Source organism: Camelus ferus, chromosome X (assembly GCF_009834535.1).
Source record: "Camelus ferus isolate YT-003-E chromosome X, BCGSAC_Cfer_1.0, whole genome shotgun sequence".
Classification (NCBI taxonomy): Eukaryota; Metazoa; Chordata; class Mammalia; order Artiodactyla; family Camelidae; genus Camelus; species Camelus ferus.
In genome coordinates this window covers 64458500-64477320 of record NC_045732.1, presented here as the reverse complement: position 1 = coordinate 64477320, position 18821 = coordinate 64458500, and the positions used below count along the sequence as shown (strand labels likewise).

The 18821-nt window shown below is 33.3% G+C and overlaps 1 long non-coding RNA gene across 2 annotated transcripts in view; it reads left to right on the top strand.

The window, feature by feature from the left end:
• Positions 1–11906, top strand: part of LOC116662096 — a 65507-nt gene extending 53601 nt beyond the window's left edge. The window contains exons 2-3 of one of the 2 annotated variants that reach the window (XR_004318081.1): positions 8768–8871; positions 10772–11906. This is a non-coding gene — a long non-coding RNA (uncharacterized LOC116662096). Of the gene's footprint in view, positions 1–8764; positions 8872–9679; positions 10051–10771 lie in introns of those variants that run through there. The other variant, XR_004318080.1, reaches the window with a different exon arrangement.
• The last annotated feature ends 6915 nt before the right edge of the window (positions 11907–18821 follow it).

Here is an 18821-nt window from a genome sequence, read left to right as displayed (position 1 = left end):
TTTCCTCATGTATAAATCTTATCAGAAATCATGTGCTTTGCATACTTATCAAATTGCATCTGAAAATTGCATTCTTGTATGAAATTATGCTTTTTTTTAGATAGAGAGATTTGAATAGTTATAAACAGTACTATTTATGGGTGTGTAGTGTTTGTTTTCTTTGCCTAAAAGAATTCCATTCCTCCCCAAGAGATATATTTGTCTTGGATTGCAGAAAAAGCAAGAACAAAGGCATACCTTTTATTGCAACAAAATTATTTGTTTTTACTGTTGTGGCACTGTTGAACTCTTCTCTGTAATCCCTCATCTCAGGGATTTCAATAAATTGTGCAATAATTTATATATTTTTAACTTATTTTCTCAGGATTTTCTTTCTAACTTCTACTTATATACATTTTTTGTTTGTTTGCTTATTTGCTGAATATGTGTTGGATTACATTGAGTTGAATGAAATTCATCACCTTCATTGTATTAATCTCCTGCAACCTCAGCCAGCTGATGCAGTGGTACAGTGGCTAGTCAATTTTATTTAGACCTACATGATTTGGCAACCTGGGGCTGTTAAGTCATTTACCAGAAGGACTTTCTTTCAACTGCTGTTATATGGTCAGGCTGATCACTACACATCCTGATTTTACTGAGATTTGGCCTCCTGAGTAAGCACTGGTGGTGGTGTATGATGCCATTTGGAACTACAGGTAAACTAACTCCATGTGGGATAAATTTTAGCCAATGGGAAACAGGAAAAGGAAAGGAGACAGACAAAATCTTTCCTCTCCTTCCTCCCTCCCATGATGAGCTCCAGAGTCCTTGAGGATGATTAAGTAATACAGTGGGGATGTGTTTTCTAAAGACAGACCTTTAGGATAAGGTTTTGGATTTCTTTTTTCCACTCTTCTGAATAAAGTAAAATTCCCATTGGTGGTGGTAAATGAGACAGCATCCTCTCATATGCAGGAGCATCATATCTACTTAAGTTTTCACTTATTGTTAATTGGAATAAGATACATGTGGAGGGTGAACTGTTAGAAAATTAACTAATACAGTGCCAATCATTATGGAGTAAATGATAATTATAATATTTGCAGAAAAGTATGACTACTTTGATGGCACCGGAAACCTTGCAAAATGAAAATGATAGTCATATCACTGTCATGGAAAAGATGTTTAATATGAATTTAATCTTTTTAAGTTTACTGAGAATTTTTTATGTGTCCTAACATGCAGTCTATTCTGTAGAATATTCCATGTGCATTTGAAAAGAATATGTATTCTTCTAGTTTTGTATGGATTGTTCTATATTATAGATCATCTGATCTAATGTGTCATTTAAGGCCACTGTATCCTTATTGATTTTCTATTTGGATGATCTATCCATTGATATAAGTGGAATATTGAGTTCCCTACTAGTTTTTATTACTGAGTATGTCTCTGTATGTCTGTTAGTGTTTGCTTTGTATATTCAGGTACTGTTATGTTGGATGGATAAATATTTACCAATGTTATATCCTCTTGTTGAATTGACCCTTTTATCATTATGCAATGCTCTTCTTTATCTTTTTTACAATTTTTGTTTTAAAATCTGTTTTGTCTGATATGAGTATTGCCACCTCAGCTTTCTTTTTGTTTCCATTTGCATGTAATATCTTTTTTCCATCTCTTTACCTCTGGCCTATGTACGTGTTTAGATCTGAAGTGAGTCTCATGTAGGCAGCATATTAATGTATCTTGTTTTGTAAATTAATTCAGCCACTCTATGTCTTTTGATTGGAGAATTTAGTCTATTTACATTTAAAGTAATTATTGATAGGTTTGTACTTATTGCCATTTTGTTCATTGTTTTCTGGATGTTTTTGTAGCTCTGCTCTGTTCCTTTTATCTTCTCTTGCTCTTTTCCCTTGATGTTTGATTTTTTTTAGTGTTATATTTAGATTCTTTCTCTTTATCTTTCATGTAGCTACTGTAGGTTTTTACCATGTGTTATCATGGGGTTCACATATAATAGTCTATATTTATAGCAGTCCATTTTAAGTTTGTATGAACTTAAATGCATTCTAAAAACTCTACATTTTTCACTCCCTTCCTCCACCTTTTATATTTTTGACATTATATTTTATATGTTTATTATTTTATGTATCTCTTAACTAATTGTAGTTATAGTTAATTTTACTACTTTTGTCTGTTAACCTTCATACTAGATTTATAAGTGGTTGATCTACTGCCTTTACTATATATGTGCTATTATTGTGATTGTTTTTCTTTCATATATGTTCTTATTTCTAGTTTTAACCTTTTCTTTTCAGCCTACAAATTCTTTAACATTTATTGTAAAGACTCCTTTAGCTGTTGATGTCTCATTCAATTCTGAATTATAACCTTGCCAAGTAGAGTATTCTTAGCTGGGTTTTTTTTTTTTTTTTTCCCTTTCAGCACTTTGAATATATCATTCCACTCCTTTCTGGCCTGCAAAGATTCTGCTGAAAAAACAGCTGATATAATTATGGGGGTTCCCTTGTAGGTAACTAGGTAATTAGTTGGTTTTCTCTTGCTGCTTTTAAGAATCTCCTTTTATTTTTAAGTTTTGATATCTTAATTAAAATGTGTCTTGCTGTGTTTCTTTAGGTTCATCTTGTTTGGGACTCTCTTTGTTTCCTGAACCTAGACATCTGTTTCTTTCCCCAGGTTTGGGAGGCTTTTAGCCATTAGCTTTTCAAGTAAGTTTTCTGCCCCTTTCTCTCTTCTCCTTCTGGGAGTCTAATAATGCAAATGTTAGTATGCTTGATGTTGTCCTCAGGTCCATTAAACTATCCTCATTTTTTAAAATTCGCTTTTTCTTTTTGCTGTTGTTTGAGTGATTTACAATATCCTATCTTTCAGATCACTTACCTGTTTTTCTGTAACATTTAGTCTGCTGTTGATTCCTTCTAATGTATTTTTCAATTCAGTTATTATATTCTACATCTCTTTGTGTTCTGTTTGGAACTTTCTTATATTTTCCATTTCATTGTTGAAATTTTCACTGTGTTCATACATTGTTCTTCCAAGATCAATGAGCCTCTTTATGACCATTACTTTGATCTCTTTATCATGTACATTACTTATCTCCATTTAATTAGAGCTTTTCCCCTCTTTATATAGTTCTTTCATTTGGAAAATGTTCCTTTGTTCCTCATTTTGCTTAACTCTCTGTGTTTGTTTCTGTGTATTATGCAAAACAGCTATCTCTCTGTGTCTTAAAGGAGTGGCCCTGTATGGGAGATAAAGCTTATTATTTAACTTTGCCTTAGTTTTCAGTTGCCTCTCAAATCTCTCTCCCCTTATTTCAGTCCCATGGGTTCCAGAAACACATTCTTCCCTGTTGCCCTGAGCCCGGCACTCAAGGGGACTCCCTCTTGTGTGCTGTATGCACCCATTGTCTCTGGTGGGGTCATGTGAGCAGTTCAGGGCAGTGAAACTGCTCGCTCTCCATATCTGTTGGTGTCATGCAACTGACATGGGGCTTGAGGCACAGGGCTGCTTGCCTTGCGCTCTGTGTCTGTTGATGCCATGTGTGAGTAATGTAAGGCCAGAGGGGGGCTGCTCACCCTCCTCATCTGTCAGTGACACACATGAGTGGCACAGGGCTGGGTAGGTGACATGTTAACAGTTTTTAATTGCAATGTAGGTCATCTGTCACCTGCACAAAGAAAGTATGTGCCTTACTGTGTGCACTTGTAGATTTAATTTTAATAGGCTAGAATGTAATGAGCTAAGTAATAAACTTAGTTTGAGGTTTATCTTCATCTCAAATCACCGATTTAACAAAAATATAAAAGGCAATTCAAAATATGGAACATTTGGTTTTTGGAAAGAGATCTTGGCTTGAGATTTTGAATTTGTTTTTCAGTACTAAAACCTGAAAAAAATGCAAGTGGCCTCTGTAGGAAGAAATTCAGCTCTCATTCATGTATAAGTGAATGCATCCATAATAGCTTATATATATTATTAAGAATCTGATATATACATATATGTATCTAATATATATATATATATGTATAATATATATATATATATTAGATTCTTAATGCAATCAATATTTCTTAGGGAAACTATCATCATCTTTCTCAATATACTATCAAATTTTCAGTTCTTTAAGTAAAAGAAATTATTGCAATTGTATGGACATTTTATATATATATAGTATAAATGTATATGCGATATACATATACATATGCAATTTCACATATATTGTATATGTGATAGTGGGTTCGATGAAATATTAATATGTTGATTTTAGTTTGATGCTTCAAACATTAAAACGGTGTCCTATTTTAATTTATTTAGTAGAAAACTTCTACCAGTAAGACCAAAGATGATCTAAGGAAGCTGTGAGCACTGGGCATGGATTTAAGAAGTCAGTAAGACTGAGGTATTTGAGTCAAATATTCCAGATGATTGATAGCTTTCTAGACATACTGACCTGGAACTATGCTGAAGAAACTAGTACTACATTGCTTAGTCCAGAGCCAATCATCTTTCTCCTGAGGGAATATTGAGACATGGAGACACTGATTCTCCACAGGGACCTATTTTACTTATGAGGAAATGAAGGCTCAGAGATATTAAGTAATTTAGCAAAGGACAGATAGGTAGTAAGAGTAGAACCAAAAACTGGCAGAAGAAACCATCATTTCCAGAAATAGTATCTATATAGGGATGTTTAGAAATCCTCTCCTGCAGGACATAGAAGCAGCGGTATATAAACTTGACATAGTTAAATCGGAGTTGCACTGTCTTCCTGGATTATATGTATATATGAGACATAGTGGAGAGCCTGCCAAGACTTTTTGAAACAATGTAGAAAATAAATGACACAATCTGTAAAAACATGGAAATATTAGCCTTTATGATTCACAAATTCTAGACAGAAGATTTAAGACCTTTGAATGTTAGGTGACTATTTTCATTTATTTCTTCATTCAAGTTTTGACTTTTGAAGAGTGAAGTAAATTTTAAGTTCAGAGTCAAGTTTGTAAATTGTATCAAAGACCAAGATTTTTTTTCCCTAAATCTGTGCCTTGAAATGGAAATTGAAATCTTGTCAAGGTAGTGTGCATATGAAAAAAAAAAGCATATCATGTTTGACAGGACACAGGCTAACTTGACAAAAGGGATTTAAAAATGAAATTTATGAGTTAAGGAGATAGTGCTGATAAAAGGTGAAAAAAATCACTTAATGCCTTCATATACACAAATAATTTTACCAGTATTGTCCAACAGTTTTTCATGTCATTTTTTCCCCTAAAACAATGTTTATAGTTGATTAATTAAACCCATTGCTGTGCCTTTATGTTTGACTTTAGTCTGTTTTAGTCGTTTGTCAATCATTTCCTCTGTTTCCTTCAATAAGATTACTTGGATTATATTAGTTCCTTTGGAATAACCCATTTACTCTCAGCACCATTATTAGTTCCAAAATGTAAAACCACCACAGATCTTCACATTCTACTCACATTATTTGCCCTATTGAATAATGTAAAATACTGCATGAGCCAGAAATCACTTATATTAAACTTTAGGAGGTGACTATGTTATTTTACTTGAAGATAGATATGTTTGATATTCTATGAATCCACACGAATTAAAACAAAATAATGGAATGCTAACATCTGCTGTACTATAGAATGTATCATTTTCCCCCAATTTTACTCTATGTTAAACTTCCCTACATTCTCCTTCTTAAATGTCAGTAATAAGTGTTTGAAAAAAATAACGTTTGTTATTATTTCTCAGTAATCACATTGCTAAATGACAAATATTTAGCATATTCTTTAATATGTTTTGGGAGCAAGAGTCCATGTATATAATTCACTTAAACAAAAAATACGTTTTTTTGTAATCCAAAATTCAAATTTAGCTGGACACCCTATATTTTATCTGGCATATTAATTAGCTTGCCATTTCTTGCCACTAAGGGTTTCTAAAAGGTATTACACGACAGCTGGTATCACATCTTTGCAGAGATTCTCATTTTATTTTACTGAGATTTTTTCTTTTAACCATTTATTTGTAATGATAATGATCTCTTATATTTAAATAATGTTTAATAGTTTTACAAAGTTATTTGACATTTATTATTTCATTTGATCCTCGTAAACCCTCCGAGATTGGTGGGAACATGCACTTTATAAATGATGAATCTGAGCTTGTGGAAGTTCCCTGACTTGCCTGTGGTCACATATTCTGTTAGTAACAGAGATCAGATTAAAATCCATGTTTGGGGAGCTCTCCAGTTTATAGAATATGTTACAGTGTTCCCTAAACTATTTAAAATCAAAAGTATAAACATTACAAAATCAAAACCTCATACCTGAGCAATTTTCAGATATTCTAAAGTGCATAATACACCTTACATCTTTTCCTTATAAAAATTAAAACATTTACTTTCCTGTCCACTTTTCAATACAAGAGAATTACTTATGAATTCCAACAGGCACATAGAATTATAAATGTATCTTTCTTGTAACACTTTGTTAATTATAGAAAGAAATTGCCACTTGAAATGTGATGATGATCTATCTTTATAGAAAGTAAAAAAAAAAATGAATAGAGGCTATAAGTTCATTTTCATAAGAATGTAAGAATGTAATATGAAAAGTTTCAGAGATGATAACAGAGGCATTCATTTAGTCAATAAATATCTATATATTAAACAATCATTTGTTGATAACTGTATATGGCTCATATCATGCTTTTGAGATTAAAAAAAGAGCATAAGACACAGCTTTTTGTAGGCTCTGTAAAATAAGATGGAATAAAAAGGAAAAAAAAGTTAAGCACTGTCCCTGCTTTCATGGAGCTTACTTTCTACAATCATAGAATGTGGAAACTAAGTGTTACTAATTTTTAAAAAGATAGAGTCCTGCCAACAATGATAGGTTTGTAATTTGACTTAAAAATTAAGAGTTAGAGAGAGAGGAAAGAAAGAGAAGAGCAGTATGAATAAAGGTGCTGAGATGGAAATAGACTATTCTTATTCAGGTGACCTTTGTATGTCAAGCTAAGGGAATTAGATTTTATCTTGTGTAAGTATTTGAATAGGGCACAACATGATGAAAACAATTTTCAGAAAGATCATTCTGTTAGCTACATAAAGTCTGTATCTATTGCATACCACTGCTTTAATACACACTGTCTTTGAGGAAGCTACATTTTTGTTTGCTGTTATGTTTTCTGTGTACCTGTATTCACAAACTGAAACTTAAAAAACAAAACAAAACTGAGCAGTTAGTAGAAGAGTAAATTCTGAAACCTTGAATCTTAGAATCTCAGATGTTTCTTCCCAAAAAAATAGTGTTGGAGGTAGGAGTAGGAAGGACACAACAACAAGAAAAGCCTGATGAAAGCTGTGAATTAGTGATTGTGCTTTGCACTATAGCCATTTTATTTTAGATTACCAGAGACTCAGTCTATAGGGATAGGAAAAAATATCTTTTTTTTCCCCTAGTACATTATATGAATCTTAAGTGAAAGACTGAAATTGTACCAGGAGCTAAACATAATTTATTTCCAAATGTAGGTTTAAGAGAGGAATTTTCTCAGTGTTAAGTGGAATGAAAGTACAGCCATGTGATGCCTGGCACTGGGACTATATAATAGTAGCTTTGTTTGAGAAATAGTAGAAAAGAAAGCAGCATAACAACAATGACAAAAACAACCTGGAGACTGTGAAGAAATTCTTCACTATCCCAAAGATTTGGAGGCTGAAAAATGAGTATGGTAAATAAGTTCTTAAAACAACTAGAAAATGTAGAACATTGTTACTATCTCTGTCAAAATAAAACACATTCAGGGCCTCTGAGATGGAGTAAAAAGTTAAAAAAAAGAGAACAGTCTGAAATGAATAGACAACTGATTAAGATGAGAAGAGGATGGACGACAGAAAAACTACGGAAAATAAATGAGCAATGAGAGCCGTGCTGGAGGCTATGAAAGTTATAATTAAGTATGTGGAAATTAAATTAATGATATTGAGAATGTAATCCTTAATAACAAAGATATAAATGTGATGCTAGTGGTATGTAAATATGAAAGGAAAATTATGAGATCTATTACAAGGAAAATGAAAATGTTTGATCACAACTGTAATAATGAAAGAAATCCCTCCTGATTAAAAAAATTAAAAGACCTGAGAAATTTAAAGATAGTAAAGATAATGTAGAAGCATGCTCTCCACCTCTAAATTATAAATTCCACAGAAATAAACAAAGGAAACCAACAATAAACAAGAAAAAATAATTTATACTAAAGTAAGGCAACAAGCTCAAACATATACTATAAACAAAGAAGTGTATTTCCTTAATATAACAAAATTTTAGTAAATTTCAAAAAAAGACACTGGGAACTGAACTAAAATTTCACTACCTTAGAGAACAGGAATATTTAAGGGAAAGTAAGTGGAGAAGATTTCTAAGGGTCCAATTAAAATCCTTTAGCTTGGCAAATGGCTGAAATTGTACATAAACTATTTCAGAATGGCATACATAAATAGCTCTTGTAGAAGAAAATTTAGGAAATTCTTGTTTGGTGTATTCAATTTTCTCTATGATATAGAAAGAAATGCATCTGGTAAAAGTGATAAGGTAATGAAAAAGTTGGAATTTTGAGAAAAATGAAAAGAGTTTGAAAGATACATTATGGAGAAGGAAAATTCTAAGATAAACGTACACTATGGATTTATACTGGTTCTCCTTAACAGTTTGTACTTTTCTCTGTTCCTGATCAGCAGCCTATATATAGTAGACAGTGAGAAGATTGAAGGAGATGAATTATACCAGGACAAAGGGATATAAGCAATGGAGTTGAATATATTGGCACAGGAGTGATTTAAAGGTAAGTAGAAAAATCTAGATGGAATATGAAAATAAATTAGAAGAGAATGGATGGGTTGACAGATGGGAGTATTGTAGATTTGAGTGACCTGAGTTAGAGGAACAGATATATTGGGAGTGACTGAATGAGAGAATACATGAAAGCACTGTAGTCATACAATGGAATATCTGAGTTTAGGATTTCAGAGGCAATGCCATTGTAAAAGCTACTAGGTGCACAATATACCCACTAGATTTGGTGAATGTTTGGCTAAAATAGGGTAGTGAAGTACTTTGAAGATAAAGATTTCAAAGAAGTCATGCAGTATATGGTAAGACCTGGGTTGGAGACAAAGATTTTAAAACATATGTCAAAGGCTTCAATAAATTTGGGTAAGTTCTTAGGAGCTGAATATGTCAGTAATGTGGTTATTTGTAGGTCAATATAACTTAACTGCATAAGCCTCAATAGAGCATGCATTTCCATGATGGTGGAAAGATACTGATTTGGAAGTGTTACTGTGGAAGACAGTATGATATTGGTGTTAAGAGTGTGGAATCTGAAACCAAATTGCCTAGGTTCAAATGATGGCTCCTTCCATGGCTGTGTAACACTGGAGAATTTACATATACTCTGTGTGTCTGTTTCTAAAATGGGAATAGTAATTTTACTCAACTTACAGTATTGTTGTGTTTGTTTATTTAATTACTTAACGTAAAGTATGCTGTATTAGTTAGGAAAAAATCCAGCTAGAAGTAACAGAAAACCTGATTTAAAGAAATAGCCAAACAGTATTTTTTCCATCTGTTTCCTTTTCTGACATGAATAGATACCTGTTGGTATGCAATTCATGGCTGGTGTGGTAATTCCAGGCTGCCATCAGTGTTTTCCATCTCCACCTGCTTTTGGGGTCTACTCATCTTTGGAAGTGAAGCTAGTCTCTGTGGTTTGAAGATGGTTCCTTTCCTCCAAAACTTCTGTCAAAAAGGCAATGCAACTAAGTTTCAGCCAGGAAGAAAGGAGAAAGGCATGCAGAAAACAAAAAATTGAGAGGGATCCTCTTAGTTTCTAAAGAGTTTTCCAAGGAGGTCCAACCCAATTTTCTCTTATATCTCATTGACCAGAATTTTGTCACATGGCCACCTATCTGCAAGGGAGGCTGGGAAATACAGTTTTCAGTTAAGAACTTTGTTTTCCTAACAATACTGAGGTTCTATTAGTTTGGAACACTGAAAGAACTGATATTTGGTATTAAGTAGATAACATTTGCTAGCACAAAGTCCTTAGAACAGTAATTGGCACATAATAAACATTCAGTAAAATTCTCTATCATTGCTATTATTCTCAACTCTTAACCTTAAGGTTCACAGTGTATGGAGGAATAAGTACCCTCCTCTTGATAAAGTTATAGGGAAAATGTGCCTATGGATAAGAGCCTGTTTAAGTTAAGGCAAAGACAGCAAAAACATTTCAGTGAAGATATTTAAAACATAAAGATGTATGTCAACCATAGATCTGGTCTCCAGAGAACATGGTGTAAATGTCAGAAAGAGAAGAGAGGATTGTAAATTTTGATCAAAAAATGGAATCAGAGCATTTTAGAGAAAATGATATGGGAGAAGATAAGTAACTGGAATGCCTTACATCTTAAATTAGTATGTTTCCCATTGCTATGTAACAAAATACCACAAATTTATCAGCTTAGAACCATATGAGTTATTTTTTATCTCACAGTTTCTACAGGTAAGAAGTCTGGGCAAGACATGGGTGAATAGTCTGTTTAGGGTCTCACCAGCATGAAATCAAGGTATCATCTGGGGCTGCAGATCTCATCTTGGCTCAGAGCTCTATCCCAAGGTCATTGGTTGGCAGAATTCAGTGCCTTGTGATTGTAGAACTGAGGCTACTGTTTTTCTTCTAGCTGTCAGCAGGAACAACTCTAAGTTCCTAGAAGACTCCCAGAGTACCTTGTCATGTGGCCCCCATAGGCAGATGACCACGTTGATGTTTGCTTTATTCCCAACAAACCAGAGTGCACCCTCTTCTGTCATCAGCTGGAGAATATTCTTTGTTTTTAATGGGTTTAATGCAATTAGGTTTAGACCCACCTGGATAATTTCCCTATCTTAAAGTCAATTGATGTGGATCTTAATTATGTATGCAAAATCCCTTTACAACAGTACATAGATTGGTGTTTCACTGAGAAGGTGTGTGTATACCTGGTGACAGGGATCTTTGGGGGCCATCATAGAATTCTGCCCACTACAGAAGGTGACCAAGGAACATAGGATATGCAGCATGATGTGTTTAGTTGGCCACAACCCTGCCAAGAGAGTTGAGTAGCCTTTGCCTTAAACCAAGCATGGCATTTGGGATTTTCAGGATTCATTTGTGACCTGAATTGATTTTTGCATCTTCTTGGAAAGTGAGTTGCTTAAACTAAAATATTCACCCACAAAGCACTTAGAATCTGTTTGACCACTGAAAACAGCAAGTACATAGTATTATACTCTAATATTTATTAACAGTGATCACTACACTTGCATTCTGTTACGAAAATTTTTAAACAAGAAATTTGTTTTTAAATACTCCACAAAAGTAAAATTGCATAGTAATATAGTAAACATTTTCAGTGTCAAAATACTTAAGAAGTGACTCTCTGCATTGTAGAAATTCATATTAAATGACTTTAAAATTTGGCAATAAGAATAATTTGCAATTGGTCAGTGTTATCTGTAACATGCCTCCTCTTACCATTCTTCTGCAAATACCTGTGAATATTCATGTTTACTATGCTTAAATATCTGTATATACAATTTAGTCTCAATTATGTTAATGAATTTTATGCTATGCATTTTTAAAAGACTAAAAATAACCACTACCCAGAAACAAACACTGTTAACACTTTGGTGCATTTTCCTAAAATTATTTTAATGTAATTAACATAATTTAGGTTGTATTTGTCATTTTAAAATGCATTTTCTTTAATATACTTCTTTTTAAATGTACTTTTCTTTTTTGTGTTTTCAACATTAAGAATCTACTGCTTTTGTAATATGAGTGCATTTCAAAATAATCTGTACATGAATGCATATGTGTATATGCTATGTATCATATAATCATAAGCATATTTAATGCAAATAGCAGAAAGAGAAATATAAGTTCAAAATGAAAGAAAAAATAAAGCAAACTTTTGAAGGAAACAAACTGAAACACTAACAGTGGTTATCTTTATGGGTGAAGTTTGGGTGATTTATTTTCTTTCTACTTTTCTGTATATTCTGAATTTTCCATAATGAGCGTGGTACTAAATTTATATTGTAGGAACAAACAAGATTTTATTTAAAAATATAATTTCAGTATCATTTTGGTGAAATTCAATTTTAAAATCTATTAAAATCAAAGTTGACAAAATTAAAATTTATCTTACAGAAAAATTAGGGCAACTAACATTTTGCACTTTTCTACACTTCTAATCATACCTTATTCTGTACATTTTATGTTTTTCATGGATTTACATAAAGAAGATAGCTTCATACATTTTTAGTGCTTCTTTTATTAGTTATAAATGCAGGTTTTCCTGAAATTGCTTAGTTAACATCAGAGAGTTGAAAAGTCAGACTGCATAATCTTGCCATATATCTGCACATATTGCTGTTACCGTGTGAATGAGGTGGACTTATGAACCATCATTGTTTTTACTTGTCACCCAACTGTTCCATTTTTTTTCTGATTACTATTAAACTGTTAGATGGACAGCTCAAAAGCTTAATCCATACCAGGCTTTATGGGTTCCATATGATTGAGTTACCCAGGCTTATACAGTGGCGTGCTGGTAAACTGGCCCTCTATTTGGGGAGAAAAGAGCTCTAATTTGTAGTATTTTCTAGTGTAAGTGCTTCCACTGTGGAGACATGTTCAAGCTATTAATGATTGAAAAACCAGCTTGCAAATTCCTAAAAATTTAACAATCATAGCTCATAAACCTGTATGACTCAGTTTCAGAACACCACACCTTGAGTTGAGAACTTATCTGTGTAACTCAGGAATTCACTTAATGCTCCTTTCTAAGCAGAGAAAAGCTTGATTCCATTTTATTTTAAGCATAGTATTTTACTTGTTGCTACATCCCATGTTAATTTGGAAGTACTGTAAGTATTATGATAACTGAGGCTAAGAATAAATTAGTTGCCCAAGACTGCACAACTTGTAATTATCTGATTTTAAAGCATCCCTCCTTTTTTTCAGACTTACTACCAAAATCCAGAATCCAGGGAGCACACTCTTGTAAGCAATGTGAGGAGATGAAAATGGGTTTTTGTTTGTTTTTTAGATAGCACTAAACTATTGTGGCATTACAAATAGCCAATAGTAAGCTAGAATTCTAGACCTCTATAACCTTATTTGTATTTGTATTCCTTTTTCAAAAAAGATCATATTTAGATAAAATTGAAAATATAGTATTTTTTAGCATACACAATATAAATACTGGTTTGGGTTTTTTTTTTAAATGTTGAAAAATACATAGATTTGGAAAAAAGGACACATATGGGAAGGAAGAGATTATTGTTTTGTTTTTTATATTGCTGCTGGCTAGATAAGTGGTGACATCCAGAAAGAACAAATATTTGAGGCTTATTCATAGTTGGTACCTTAGAAACAGGAAGAGACATGTCAACATAGAGAAAAGCTTAGGCACACCTGACTGAAATTGGGAACCAATGAATTCTGATGTTTTGAAACCTTACAATAAAAATTATTGAGTGGCACTGACCAAGACTCTTCAAAATGTCAAGATCATGAAAGAAAACAGAAAATTGGAAAACTATCATAGATTGGAGGAAATTAAGGGGACATGACCATGAAATGCAGTGTGAGATCCTAGATTGCATTTTGTAACAGAAAAAAAATTAGTGGAAAAAATAGTGAAATCTAAATAAAATCTGTCATTTATTTAATAGTATTGTTCACATTTCTTAGTTTTGATAATTGTACTATAGATATGTAAGATGCTAATGTGAGGGGAATTTGGATGAAGGGTATACAAAAGCTCTTTGTATTATCTTTGGTACTTCTTTATAAGTCTAAAATTATTTCAATATAAAAAGCTAAAAATAATAAAAGAAAAAATGGTTAGAGCCCACTATTTTGAAGAGCAACCGCAAGAATATATAATGTCTTAGACTCTTGGGACCAATTTCCATACTTGAAATCTATGTTATAAGTGTAAATATTTGGGGGAATAAGAATGGAAAAATCTACCAAAAAACAGAAAATAAAATAAAACAACAGCTTATCAGTATAATACTTTATAGTTTCAAACAGTAATCATTTATTCTTGAATTCAATTATCCCGCTCAAAAACCTATAGAGAAAAGTTTCATTTTCTTCATCTTAAAGAGAGGAAAAGTAAGGTTAAGAGAAAGTTCATATCTCCAAATCACACAGCTAATTAGTCATGGAATCACAAATTTAACACAATTTATTCTAACTTGAAATTTTGTGCACTTTTTATTAACCAAACGTGATATGAGTTTACCCTGTGTTATTGCTGAAATATACTTCATGTATTGAGGGATGGTAGTTCTTGGCTAATGTCACTTTACACAGTACTTTTTTTTGCTACTATGCTCACAAGTTTAAGAAAATCACTTTCTTCTATCTAAAGGAATAATTAAAGTTGATTAGAAAATGAGCTCCTAAATTGTGAGCCTCTGAAATCACTTTTTAAGAAATAACTCTGTTTGGCTTTAATTTTGATAATGTTGTTTACAGTGAGTGTTTGATATCTATTTATTCATAATATTTGACTTTCATATGAAGGTTTAAATTTTTATATTTAAGCTTATAGGTTCCTTCACTAAGGTTGTACATTGGAGCATATATCTGTTTATATTTATTCATTAGTGTGTTGCTAATTAAAAATGTGTTTCATTAAACTTGTAAAAAAAAAAAAGGAAGACTTAAGGGGAGAATGATCATGTTGAAATTAAGGACCTCTAGGCTATAACATAACTTCAGCAGTTGAGCTGTTAAAAATAATTTGGGCAGCAAGAGTGTCAAAAGTACCTATTACTACAGAATATAAAATTCAAAATAAAATGTACATGTCAGGTATGGCAGGTAACGTTAAATAGTATTTTCCTAACTGAGACTATATAGAGAGATTTGAGTCACTTGGCTTGTGACTAATTCCTTGGATCTTAGTATCATACTCATACATGTTGTACTTTTAGTAACCTAGTAAAGTTCTTGATTACACAATTGGGTCAAGCCTACTATTATTAATAGAAACATGATGGTTTTTAATTCTTTAATATTAAGTGTTAAACTTAGGAATGATAAGATTATATTTTTGAGGCACTGCACTTCAAGAATGAGTTAATATAATATCTCTATTCCTGATCTAGCCCTTGGGTAAATTGTGCAATTGACAGATTTTTGCCTTGGCACCCTTGTGTATTTTTTATGCATTCTGGAGCCCCTCTCTTTTCTTTATTTCTATGTTTTCCAGTGCCCTCATGCTGCCTTTGCTTTTGCTAATTCCCCAACAATCCTGTCCCATTCATGAGTACATATAATTAGCATGATTCATGCTAAAGAATTGTATATCCAGTCTTTTTATATCTGCCATTCAATATTCTTATCCTTCAGTTTGGTTCTTGTCTGTACACTAGCCAGTTATTATGACTCAATTGTTGTCCCTAGTCATTCTATAAATAGAGGATATTTGCTAACTCAAAACCGTGTTTAGGTATGGTGATGAAAAAAAATCTGCAATCCAAAGAGGTTTTTAAAGTGGGCTGCTGAAAAAGTAAAACTCAATCTTCCAGATCAGAGAAAATAAGTGAACCTGCAAAGATCAGACCAGAGAAAGAAGCAGAGCAAAATCCAAGGTACTTTGGGCATCACTAATGGATAAGTAGAAACAAACAAACAAGAAAAACCCAAACAAAAATGGCAATTATTATAGGTACAAAATATGATACAGTATTCAATTCATTTCTCCATTTGTATATTATTTTATAAAATACATTATAAAATATTGAATTCCTACTATGAGCAGACTTTTTGCTAGATGCCAGGAGTAATATGCTGATTGAAACAAGACACATTATCTGTCCTTATGAAATGTTCTGTTTGTTGGGGGATACAGATATTGATTAAAAAAATCATATATATGTCTATGACTCAAAGGTGGTTGGTTTAAGAGAGAGCTAGGAAAAAATTTTACTTCCTTAGGAAGTTAGGAAAAGTCTTTTATGAGGAAGTGATATTTGAGCTGAGGTCATAAAGATAAGTAAAGATAAAGATGAAAGAATGTGGATGGTAAAGTAGGCAGCATGTTGAAAAGTCAAGTGATGGGAGAAAGCTTGGCTAGTACAAAAGATAGAAAGTAAGGTAGTTTGGCTGCAGCAAGGAGAGCAAAAGAGAATGTAGAGAAATTAAGCCTAGTTGGAGTTAGATCGCACAGGACTTTGTATGTTGTTAAGGTTTTTTTTTCTTAAGAGCAACAGGAAGCCATTGAAAGGATTCAAATGAGTGAGTGATATGACTCAAATTGTAGTATTCAAGGGGAAAGATGAAGTAGAATGCACATAGTAGCAGAAGGAGCAGACATTAATGATAGATTCAAGAGATGTTTCAGCAACAGCAAGAATTTAACAAGTGGTAGAGGAAGAGTGAGGTGACTACAATAATTTAAAGGTTTCTGCATAGCAAAAAGGATGAATGCCTTCTTTCCACTAAGTATCCTCAACTGTTCTGGCTCTCCTCTGCTTACACAGTCTAAAGAGAAATGAAATTTTCAGCAATTTCTGTCCTTCATAGATTTGTTACTGCAAAGCCTTTTTATGAAGGTCTATTAAGAAGTTGACCGTAACTACTGACCATAGCAACTTATATTGAATAATATAGACCTTCATTTATACATGTGAAAAAAAAGTCACCAGGGTTTTGATTAAAACCAATAGCATTGAATGGGAGGTTCAATATTACAAGCAGAAAAATTGCTCCTGGAAAAATAAAGAGAAAAAGAATCAAGGAACAAAAAATAACTTCAAATGTATAAATAACATATTTTCTTGATTCTGAAAAGAATTTAAGATGTATCCCCAAATCAGTTTTTAAAGAAAAATATGTACAAATTGGTTAAAAGTATGTATTAGTCAGCTCAGGCTGCTATATCAAATTACCATAAACTGGGTGGTTTAAACAACAAAAATTTGTTTTCTCATTGTTCTGGAGTTTGGAAGTCTGAGACCAAGGCTCCAGCATGGTTGAGTTTTGGTGAGGATTGTCTTCCTGTCTTGCAGACAGCCACTTTCTTGCTGTGTCCTCATGTGAAGGAAAGAGAAGAAGGGTGAGTTCTCTGGTATCTCTTCTCATTAGGACATTAATTCTATTGTATCAGGGCCCCACACTTACGACCTTATTTAACATGAATTACCTTCTGTAGTCCTTATCTCAAAATACAGTAACACTGAGAATTAAGACTTCAGCTATGGATTTTCTGCGGACAAAATCCAGTCCATAAAGAGGTGCACATTGATTTTAGAAATAAAAAGGCAAAAAGCAAGTAAGTGTGTATACTGAAATCTAGGAGATTCAAGAGGATAAAAAACAAAGACTGATACTCCAAAAAAGGAGAGATGAGGGAAAAAGAAAAATTTATTTGAAATTAAAAATAAAATGGTCAAGGGGAAGGTATAGCTCAGTTGTGGAGTGCAAGCCTAACATGCACAAGGTCCTGGGTTCAATCCCCAGTGCCTCCACTTAGAAAGTAAATAAATAAGTAAACCTAATTGCCTCCCTCCTTGAAAAATATTTAGTTAGAAAAATAATAAAAATGAATAAGTTCCAGAAATTGACACAACATTATAAACTGATTATACTTTAGTAATACATATTTATATATATATATATATATATATATATATATATATATATATATATATATAAAATAAAATGGTCAAAATAAAGACACTTTTAAAATGGGCTAAATAACCACTTTACTGCATTCCTCAGCCCAAGCTGAGTGAATTCTCCACCCAACTCAGTCCACACCACAGTGCAGCACTGGATCTAGAGTGGCCAGTCACTGAGAAAATACTTGACCTTGGGATGGAAAGGTGACCCGGGCCCAGGGCTGAGCCCGGGTGGGGCAGCAGTGCCCGTTGTTGGCACTTACTTAAATAGCACCACAGAAGCAGCACAGACATCAGACAGCAGCATGACTTCTAGGTTTCTCATGACCACCTTGCTGTGTGCTCCAGTCCAATCCAAGCAAATTCTTCGGCCCCATTCACTCCATGCCACAGTGCAGCCCTGGATTTGAGGCAGCCATAAACAGGGAAGAGGTGCATCCCAGTAGAGCTGCAAATGCCTACACAGGCCGAGCACTGGACCTCTGTAAATGCATGGGCCCCACTTGACTGAGCACTCACCTCTTTTGGGGAAAGGTCCTGGTGCAGGGAGAAGAAAACATACACACACACACACACACACACACACAAAGAACAGAGACAGCTTGAGCCCAAACATCAGGGCTTATGATACAGCAATTTAGGATTAGATTTCATCCCTGACAGGTGGTGATAGCCTTTGAGCAGAGAGGAACTCCTGCCTCACATACCATGCAGACTCTAGCTCCTCTATATGCAGCTCCATCCCCCACCAAGGTGATAGCAGCCAACATATTTTGAGGAAAGATGTGACTAGTGACTATATCAAATCCTGCCTTCCCGCCAATAACATTGGGTACACATAGTCTGTGTAGGGATGCTCCTACATGAGAATACCCCTTCAAGATCAAAATACGTAACTATTTTACCTAAATTGATAGAGTCAGAGAAAGTTAAGCAAAATTAATAGGCAGAGGAACTACCTTCTATTGAAAGACTAAGAATAAAACCCTGAAAAAATAAACATAAATAAATGGTTTACTAGATAAAAACTTTAAAAATTGGTAA